The sequence below is a fragment of the Octopus bimaculoides genome, chromosome 4 (genome assembly GCF_001194135.2).
Source record: "Octopus bimaculoides isolate UCB-OBI-ISO-001 chromosome 4, ASM119413v2, whole genome shotgun sequence".
In the NCBI taxonomy this organism is placed as follows: Eukaryota; Metazoa; Mollusca; class Cephalopoda; order Octopoda; family Octopodidae; genus Octopus; species Octopus bimaculoides.
This window is the reverse complement of record NC_068984.1, coordinates 85,617,590-85,628,433: the sequence shown is the minus strand read 5'-3', so window position 1 is coordinate 85,628,433 and position 10,844 is coordinate 85,617,590. Positions and strand designations below refer to the sequence as shown.

General features: G+C 36.0%; 1 protein-coding gene across 1 annotated transcript in view; it reads right to left on the bottom strand.

Annotated features, from left to right (window-relative positions):
* The window catches only part of LOC106879415 (neuroglian), a 142,010-nt gene that overhangs the window by 78,253 nt on the left and 52,913 nt on the right, over positions 1 to 10,844 (bottom strand). The gene's annotated exons all lie outside the window — the stretch shown is intronic.

Genomic DNA, 10,844 nt, shown 5'->3' with positions numbered 1-10,844 from the left:
ATATATATATATATATATATATACATACATATATACATACATATATATATATATATATAAAGTTCAAAAAAGAAAAACAACAAAAAACAACAACGTGAGAACATGATATAGATTGTGTTACTGGACGCTCTGGAAAGGAAAGAAAGAGAATTTATATATACACACACATACGAGGAGAGAGAATAGCAAACTGAAATAAGCACGGAGATAAACTTGATCAATGAAAAATCCTTCAAAGCAAAGCTTTGGTATGATTATTATCCAATGAGTAAAATTAGTAAAAAATGTGAGAGAGGGAGAGAAAGAATGTGTGTGTGAGTGTGCATGAATGTATGAGTGTGGGTGTGAGTGTGTGTGTGTGTGTGGGTGTGTGTGCATGTGTGTCTTCAGCTTAATGATATGAACATTAACAAGAAAACCCGATGGAAAACAGTTTGAAAAATTCAATCAAATCTATCTGTTATTTGTAGTTATTTAATCAAATCAGTTATTGGTAGTTATTTTACCAACTTGTGAAGGTAGGAGAGTCAAAAACCAGCGTGCACCCAAGAGGGTGATAATGGTTTTTGATATCAGGACAAGAGAGACAAAAGGTACAGTTGAATAAGTCAATGCAGTACTTTACTGGTATCTATCTTATTGATCCTGAATTGATACATATGACAGTTGGCACTGACAAGATTTAAACTAAAAATAAAAGCAACCATAATAACAGCATTAATAATGAAACACTGAACTAGATACAACAAAAATAGAAAACTGCACTCTTTGCACTTGGCTATATTTCTAGTTCAGACAGACGAAATGTTTTTTGTTATGAGGTTGTAGTGAAGTTTAACATTTTGGATATAGGTGTAAGCATGGCTGTGTGGTAAGAAGTTTGTTTTCCAACCCATGCTTCTGGGTTCAGTCTCACTGTGTGGCACGTTGGACAAATATCTTCTACAACCTTGGCCCCACCAAAGCCTTGTGAGAGGATTTGACAGAGGGAAATTGAAAGAAGCCTGTCGTATATATGTGAGTGTACATGCATCTATGTATGTGTGTGTGTCTTTGTGTCTGTCCCCCACCACTGCTTGGCAACTGGTGCTGATGTGTTTACATCTCCATAACTTAGTGCTTTGGCAAAAGAGACTGATAGAATAAGTACCAGGCTTAAAAGAGGAATAAGTATTGGGATCAATTCGTTTGACTAAAATTCTTCAAATCAGTGCCCCAGCATGGCCACAATCTAATGACAGAAACAAGTAAAAGATACTGTTCTTCTCCAAAAATAAAGAACAAAGAAAAAAGTTCTAACACTAAACTGCAAAGTAATGCTTGTATCATTTCTAAGTCATTTAAAATGCTTTATTTGATGGCATATAAGATGTTTCTTTTCTCACAAAAATATCTCAAGAAAAAGAAAAATCACCCCCAATATATGTGAAGGGCTTCCCATAAGCCTTAATACTAAAAATGTTTCTTCCTGAATATGAGGTGCAGCAACTAGGGTGCATCTTGTATGCTATCATATATAGTAATAGTTATAATTTCAAAGAGAGGCACAAAGCCATAGATTTGGGGCAGGCTATGAAATTGATTAAGTTGACTACAAGGTTATTTTATTGACCCTCCACGAAAACGAAAGACAAAATTGATCTCAGCAGGAACTGGAATCAGGATTTACAAGAATTGAACAAAATACCATGAGGCATCTATCTTGTTGTGATCCTGTCACTCTACTGACAGCAGTGTATCTGGTGCTCTAAAGATTCTACCAATTTGCTGCTGTTGTTTTGTAGGCAACAGCACCTCAATAACTCTTTCTCATTTTGAAACATGCATCTCCCCACCATATGATTTTTAGGGGGAAGCCAGATAAGCCGACTGAATTAAACCTAGAATTTTTATTACTGAGACACATTTTTAACAAAAGGAAAGTGAACCTCATTTGAAACTGAATTTATGATTAGCATGTTTGCTACATAAACAACAAAGTTTCCTTGGTGCTGTAATTCAGCCCCAGGAAAGCCTCGACTGAATTGATACATAAATGATCAAAGGCATTCTAGTTATAGCTATCTCTTTTTTTTTTGCTTTGTTTTTGGTTTTTTCAAAGAATATTTCAGCTGCTATTTCTTGGAGGGTGAGCAACCATGTTAGAGGATCCTCTGATTGGTCAAAAAAAGATGTGTCATCAGACACTCATCACGGTTCAATAGGAGAGAGAGAGAGAGAGAGAGAGTAGAGGGGTTAGGGGTGGGTGAGTTAAGATGTGGTGTGGATTTGGTGAAGTAAGAGTGGAAGCAAGGATGTAGGGAAAGAGAGGCAGAGATGAGCTGGAAAAAAATGTGGAGGGGTAGAAGGTAGGACATAGAGAGGAGGGTGTATATGGCTGGGTGTTTAAAACTACAACATTCTCACCACCACTACTACCACCCACACCCTGACAACCATTTCTCTCCCTCAACACAGGCAATGATTTTACTATTATCATGATATATGGAGTGGTGCAGGAAATTGATTGTAGAGAATAAAACATGACAATTAGAATCTACAGAACCAGACATGGAGAGAAAGATAGGGAGCTGAGATAAATAGAATTGGCGGGAAGAGTGGAAGGTGGATAAAAAGAGGGAAAGTTAGTGTGTTAGGGAACTGGTGACAGCTGACTTTAATGAGAGAGAGAGAGAGAGAGAGAGAGAGAGAGAGAGAGAGAGAGAGAGAGAGAGAGAGAGAGAGAGAGAGAGAGAGAGAGAGAGAGAGAGAGAGAGAGAGAGAGAGAGAGAGAGAGAGACTCTCCTTGCCCACCTGGTCCACCCTCATTGGCAGCTGTAAAAAATGCATATGCATTATTGGAGAGGGAGATAGTAGAATAAAGAGGTCAGGAGGTGACAATTAATAGCGAGGGTGGTGTGGGGGGCCATTATGAGTCAGAGAAACAAACAAAGAACTGGTCACTGAGAGAGAAAGAGAGAGGAGAGGGAGAGAGAGAGAGACAGTGAGCCACGGTAAGAAGAAACACAATACAAAGACTTATTCACAAACATGCACATCCATACATATCTCTGTAACAAATTATCAACACCCATGCAAGCCTTGTATATGTAAATTACTGATACCCAGTGTGAACATGTGCAAATTACCATTACATACATACTCTCATGCCTACATAAACACATACATACATAAATCACTTAATCATACAGCAATGCCCATGATTGATAGATAACAAAAATGAAGAAAGCTTAGTAGGTGGAAGGGGAGTGCATGAAACTGTAAACAGAGAGGGATGGTGGTAGAGTTGTTTGGAGGTAGAAATGACATATGCATGTGTATGGCTCTGAACGTAAATAACTAAGTGACCGTGACCTACATAAATGACCTCCAAAAGAAGGAGCTTCAATGAGGTCACATGAACTGCAAGAAACAGTAGTTATATATCCTACTGCACTAGTTTGAAAAAAGAAAGAAAAAATACATTAGACAATGTTGTCCTAGATACACTATTACAACCAAAAAAAAAAATTAAAAAAAGGAGAGATAATCATGTTTAGATCACCTTTGATCAGCCAGATTTGAGTTATCAATGTCAATCACCACTTATAGGCACAAGAGCACATGGCAGGAAATAAGTTTTTCGACTCTATAATAAAAATGTTCAACCTAACGTTAAGAAAATAATGAGTGAGTCTCTACTTGGTCGCTGAAAATAGCCACCAAAACGTCAGATTATATGCAAATACATCTATCAAACCTCTAAATAGCTGTTTGATCTGCTAGAAACCACAACTAAATCTCCATGATATTACAAACCCACATACTCCTATCAAAGAAAGAAAAAAGTGGATTAAATAATGTCGTCCTAGACATAATGTGTCTCATAAAAGACATCAGTGCTGGAATGCTCTTGATCGATGTCTGGTTGACTAGGCTGACCTGGGATTAAATTGAAGATACTGGATAATGTTATAGCAGAAATAAGAAACTTATGAATTAACTCCTCTTCATACTTTGATATGCATATATTGCAAGTTCTGTAACTGGAAAGTCAGTAGTGATTGGTCATAAAGATAAGACCTACAGCTTGATCAGTCAGAGTGTCCCTTAATTTGAAACAGTTAAGTAGATTATTTTGAGGTACCTTATATTTAACCTTCAGTTATGCATTATTATTTCTTTGTTATGTAAATGCTTACTACCACCATTCCTATCCAGTGTATGGTTTTAAGTCTTGGTAACATAAATCTAGAAACAATGTCTAATTCAATACTAAACAAAATCATTTCCAGAATTTAAAAAAAATATATTTATTCCTACTTAAACATGGATGTTCTGTTAGAATAAACTGTACTGTAGTAGAGACCATGAGAGAAACTCTCATATAGGCTTTTGGTGCAAAATGTATGCTTGTTTATGTCACTAGCAGGGAGATAAATCCCCACCAAATCCAGCACCAAGACCACCAGATCAGGTGATTTTTGACCTTCCTTGGTCTTAAGAATATTTTGAGTAACAGCTCCAATGCTGAGAGACCTTATAAGCAGATCAAACATTGACAAACTTTGCAATAACTATCTTGTTCTAACTTCACATATTCAGGAGAATCATTAAAAGTATTCATGATGATGTTCATTGTGGCATTACTACTAAATGCAATTGTATAAGGTTTCAAGCATGGTCACTATGCTGATCAGGCAATGTTGAGGACTACATAGATTATTCAAAATGTGTGGAGATAAAAAATTTTTTTTCAAATGAACAGACTTCATTTATAGCCTACAAGAGTGAAATCCTTGGACTGGTGTGCATCTTAACGGTAACAGATTGCTGCTTATCATAATGGATTCCTTATTAGATTTACCAGAAATTATTTATATCCCTATCAGGAAGAGTTCTGCTGCAAAACAGGTGTTGCGTATAATTTTCACTTGGAATGGAGTGCCAATGATTTTGGTATCAAACAAATACCCACCAAATTTCATGACTATCTGATTATAGCTCCAAGAAAATGGTTGCAATCATTACAAACAAATGCTGCAGATAATTAAAATAGGAGAAAAAAAATTGAGCCCTTTTTATTGTGATTACTTTGTCAGTTATACCATTTCTCATGCTATTATCAGACAACAGGGTATCATCAAATTCATGCATCCTTGACAATGTCTTGTTCTATAGATGAGGAATTGCAAATATGAAAAAAAAAAAAGGTTTAACACTGACATTATAAACTTTGTTATGGAAGCTAGAAGCAACACTGTTCTCATTACAAGGAATGGGATTGGAACATGGCCCATACCAACCAAATCAGGTCTAAATAAGCCAAAACATGAACTGAATGAAATGCAGAACAGTAGGCTCAAACCTTGAGTGAAAGATCCTTAGGAGGAGTACTTGATCTACCTTGAGTATTAAGCCCTTACTTTTCAAATATTGGTATCAGATGATATTATATAATAGAAATATGAACTCTTAGTATGAATAAATTTTCCATACTACATGCCTATGTACGAAATTATGTAAGTGAATGACCAATGGTGGTAGTGGTTAAAACAAGACATTCCATTATATTATACTGAACCTTCATGCTTTGTTTCTTGCTGAGCTATTTATTGTTGTATCAAAATTCTTGCATTAGTGAATTATTTACCAAATAACAAAACAATACAGGGAATTTAGGTTCCAGTAGAAGCATAGAGAATCTCAACCAGTATTAACTGTCAATAAAATGCTGATGAATTTCAAGTTTGTTTAGCAAAGTCATTCCAGTTGTGATAAACCTATATTTTGTAACAACTTTCAAGTAAATCCTGGTACCAGATTCAAGGTATAAGAGGAATGGTAAGCATAATGAACACAGGAAATGGGGAAGTAACAGAGTGACAGTGAGGACATGTTGTGAGAGGAGGTAGTGAAGATATGTAGAGTACAAATGAGGAAATGTGAGGTGATAGTGTGACAGAGAGGACATGAATGAGATGATTGTGGAATTAGATGTGGGGATGGCCATGAGAGTACAGTGTGTGTGTGTGTGTGTGTGTGGTGCAGAGAAAGAATGCTGTGGCCTTCAAGACATGGTGTCTCCATTTCACTGTCAAATCTACTTCTGGTTTTATTTCCTCATGTCTCAGTCACACATACACATATGCACACTACTTCCCATCAAAAGCAACAGCATTAAATTTTTAAGTGAACAAATAAAAAAAATTCTTGGCTGGGAAATAAGGGAAAAGATACCATGTCTATAATATTTTTTGATCATCTTTTACTTCAGTTGCTCCAATTATGTCATGCCATTGGTATGTAAAAATTGAACCGAGAATGCTAATTTTACATATATACATACATGGGTATATACATACATTATATTTCTCTATATAAATACACACACACACACACACACAATAATGTACTATATGTGTGTATATATATATATATATATATATATATATATATACACACACACACACACACACATATATGTATGTACATCAAATTATAGAGAAGTATGTATGTAAATAAATGATTACATGTATGAGTGTGCAAGTATATTGATATACACAACTGCTTCTAGACAATGATACAACGAAAAGAAAAAGAAACTCATGGCCCAAAAAGAGAAAAAATACTCCTTGTCAGTGATTGGTTTGATTAATGATGACGTAGACTTTAAACCCACCACTAGACAGGCTCAACGAATATAAAAGGGGAGGGAGAGAGAGATAAAGAAAATGATAAAGAAGCATAAAGAAGCATAAAAACAAAAAGAGATTCTCTTCTAGCTTCTTTCTCTGTCTTATCCCAATCTGCTTCTGATTGGCAATAAGTCTATCTATGCACCTATCTATTTTAACTTACTTACCTCTCTCTCTCTCTTATTTACCTCTAAGTAGCCTATCTCTCTATCTCTCACTCTACCTATCAATCTATCTCTCACTGCCTATCAATCTCTCTAGCTCTTGTCTCTAACTCTTGCCTCTCTCTATCTCTTATCTCTGTTTCTGTCTATCTATCACCTGTCTGTTTGTCTGTATGTATCTATCTGTCTCTCTCTATATTTCTATCTCTCTCCCTATATATCTCTCTCTCTCTATCTATCTCTATCTCTGTCTGTCTATATCTCCATTTGTCCATCTATCCATCTAAGAGACTTAGCTAGTTGCTTTTTATATCTGTCCATCCATCCAATTTGTCTTTCCACCTGTCGTTTGATAACATCAAGATCTGGATAAATTCAGTTAGATTTGAAATTGGACAGTTAATTTCATTTACAACACCACCACTTTGCTTCATGCAAGAGCCAGAGACACGGACGTATGTATATACCTGAAAGAACACTAATTAAGAGTCAAGACAAGGAACAGTGCAGTGGAAAACAATAGAACAAGAAGAATGGTATATAAATGGGCGATAATACCACAATTTCTTTTTTCATTTTTACATCTTTTTCAATCCTAACATGGGTTAAATGAATATATTATGGTATTGTTTTCCAGCTGGATGCTCTTGTTGATGCTAACCTTTATCTGTTTTCATGTAAGGAGTCTTCTTATTCCACACTGCTTTAAAGGCAGAAAGTGAATGGACAAGTTACTTACAGGATAAAAAAAAACACATATAGCAGGCTTCTTTCATTATCCATTTACCAAATCCATTCAAATGGCTTTGGTCAGCCTAGGGTCATAACAGACTGAGCCTGAAGTCCTGGTTGGGAAGCAAACTTCTAAACTACATAGCCATGCCTGTGCATATGTAATGTACAAATAATAACTCTTTAACATTATAATTAAAACAATGAAAATGACTTAACTTGGTTACTGGCTTCAATTTTATTTTTTTCAGGCAGGGTACAGTCACTTCAATCTATCCTAAAATACTTCAGCAGGAATTGGACTGACATAAAAAAGCAGTAATGAAATATATATTGTCTGTTGTTCTACAAGTTCTATCCAAGAATGACACTGATATTCTAACATAGGCAGAAGGGGTCACACATTTAAAGGTAAAACTATGAGCCATTCCAACCCTTATTTCATTAACCTAGGAAGGTTGAAAAAAAAACTAAAAACAGAGACATTGCCATCAAGATTTAATCTTGAAATTTTTTTGTCATAGTTCTAGGTAAGCCTGAATTTAGCAAACCTATTATTGATTGTTCAAAGATATTCCAACTGACCATTTCCTTTATATATTAGATATTCAGACATGGTGTATCTAGAACTACATTATCCAATATGGCCTTCCCTTACTAAAAGACTAAAGGGTGTCTGATGTGAAAGAGATTTGAATACTATTTCTATCCAATTGATCAACTACATGATGACTCCTTCTGTAATGATGGGAGTAACTCTAACCCCATGCCCTAACACTCTATGCTGCAATAAACAGAAAGATCCATCACAAAAGGATTTAGGTTAACTGGCACATTTTTAAATAAAGTCACCATTGTTGTATTGCTCCTGTAAACCTTAGTCAAGCAGACTATGACCAAAGGCATTCCAACTAGGACCTGCTGATTGATCATTTTGCTTCTTTTTTTTTCCCCCCTCCAGATATAATTTTATAAGGCATCTAAGATCACCATATTTGTGCCCCACTTTCTCTTTTTCTCAACTGGACACACACACACACACACATGTATATAAGTGCAGGTTGACTGTATGCTTAAGAAGTTCACTTCTGAATCACTTGGCTATGGGTAAGATTTCAGAGTGCCTCGGGCAAGTGGGTTTGAAATAAACCCCACATATATATGTGTGTATGAACACACAGATGTATAATGAAAATGTTCACATTCATATTTCTCTGAACATCACCAAACAATGAGTGGTGATATTGTTTCCATTTTTCCTGTTAAATTGTCATCTGGTTTTGCACCTTCAAACACATGTAGAATAAGAGATTCCTTGCTTGATAAGCAGGTAAAGGCTAGTAACAGAAAGGGAATCTTGCTATAAAACAATGCTTCAATAATGTGCATTGACACTATGACCCATGCTAACATGAAAAGATGGATGTAAAAATGAATGACACATGCACACACACACACACACACAAATACACCTACTCTTAGTTTTGATAGTTTAATAACATACAACTGTGCACTAAATTTTCAAATTAACTAACCTCATCCAGGAAACCATTCAAATTAAAAAAAAAAAAAGCAGGGTGCTTCAATTTCCATTCAACATGGTCAGTCAAAGAAGATTGCTTGTGTGACATTTTCTCATCTTCTCTAATGTGACATGATTCTTTAACCATAACTAAGGAAATGTCAGTTTATTTAAGAACCTCACTCTAAGCGATCCAGAGTGCTGTTTTGGGAGATGGCAGGGGGATGTAGTTACCTCTAATTAATTGATATCATTATAAGTCTTCATAGGGAGAAAATGAGTGATATTTTGGGGGGGATTTTTTTTCACTTGTTTTTTGGTTTAACCCCTGCATGATCATATTTTCAAACACAGTGTATATAAGTGCATTTTAATTAATTATGAAAATATTTAAGAATTTTAAAAAGATTTTATAAAATAATTTACTTTTCATTATTAAGCTAGTGTAGGGTGATGGATTATCAAAAATTGTTATGATGTCAGACAGTATGCCCTGCAGTCATCGGTTACAGCTCTGATAAAGTGAAGTCAACAGTTTCTGTGTGTTTTTGAATGGCTAAAATGCGTCTTCCATACTTCCATAGCTAAAATGAATCTGAATTTTACCTAAAATTATGGGGAAATATTTTGATTAAAACATGATCAGGCATGACTGAGTGGTTAAGAAATTTGCTTTCCCAATCACATGGTTTCTAGTTCAATCTCACTACATAGCACTACAAACAAGTATCTTCTATCATAGCCCACCTGACCAAAATCATATGAATGGATTTGGTATACAGAAACTGGAAGAAGCCTGTCATATATGTGGGGTGGGGGATGTCCCTCCTCCCCCTCACATCTCCTTATCTTGACATTGCATGATTGTTGTAAATGAATGTAATTCATTTCCAATATACTGTGTATATATGTGTAACCATGGGGAAAATAGTACTTGGCTTAGAATCAGTTAAATGTTTGGCAACAAGAAGGGTACCAGGCTATGGAAACTCTGCCTCAATGAACTCTGAAGCATGCAAGCATGGAACAGTTGACATTAAAATGAAGATGATGGGCTTATCTAAATTTTGGAGATGTACTTGTCTGACAAATAATTTGGTCTGAGACTAACGCAATTACAGTGTGGAAGAATCACTGTAGCAATTCAAAAGCACACAGAACCTGTTAATGTCAATTTTTATAGTAGAACTGTATCAGTGACCTGGCCTACAGACAGTGTGATGAAAATTATGATACCAAATAATAAATAGGGGAATTTAACAGTTTCTGAATGGTTAAAACGAGCATTCCACATTGTAAAATCAGACATCTGAGAAAAATGTTGATAGTTTGCATTGGCAAGAAGTAGAGGAATCTTCATTGTGTTGGTGGTGGTAGCAGTGGTTTGTACAAGTATTGTTGTTGTTTAGCTCCAGGTTAACTCTGATCAAGTGGAGGCGCAATGGCCCAGTGGTTAGGGCAGTGGACTCGCGGTCATAGGATTGCGGTTTCAATTCTCAGACCGGGCGTTGTGAGTGTTTATTGAACGAAAACACTTAAAGCTCTACGAGGCTCCGGCAGGGGATGGTGGCGAACCCTGCTGTACTCTTCCACCACAACTTTCTCTCACTCTTACTTCCTGTTTCTGTTGTGCCTGTAATTCAAAGGGTCAGCCTTGTCACACACTGTGTCATGCTGAATCTCCCCAAGAACTATGTTAAAGGTACACGTGTCTGTGGAGTGCTCAGCCACATGCATGTTAATTTCATA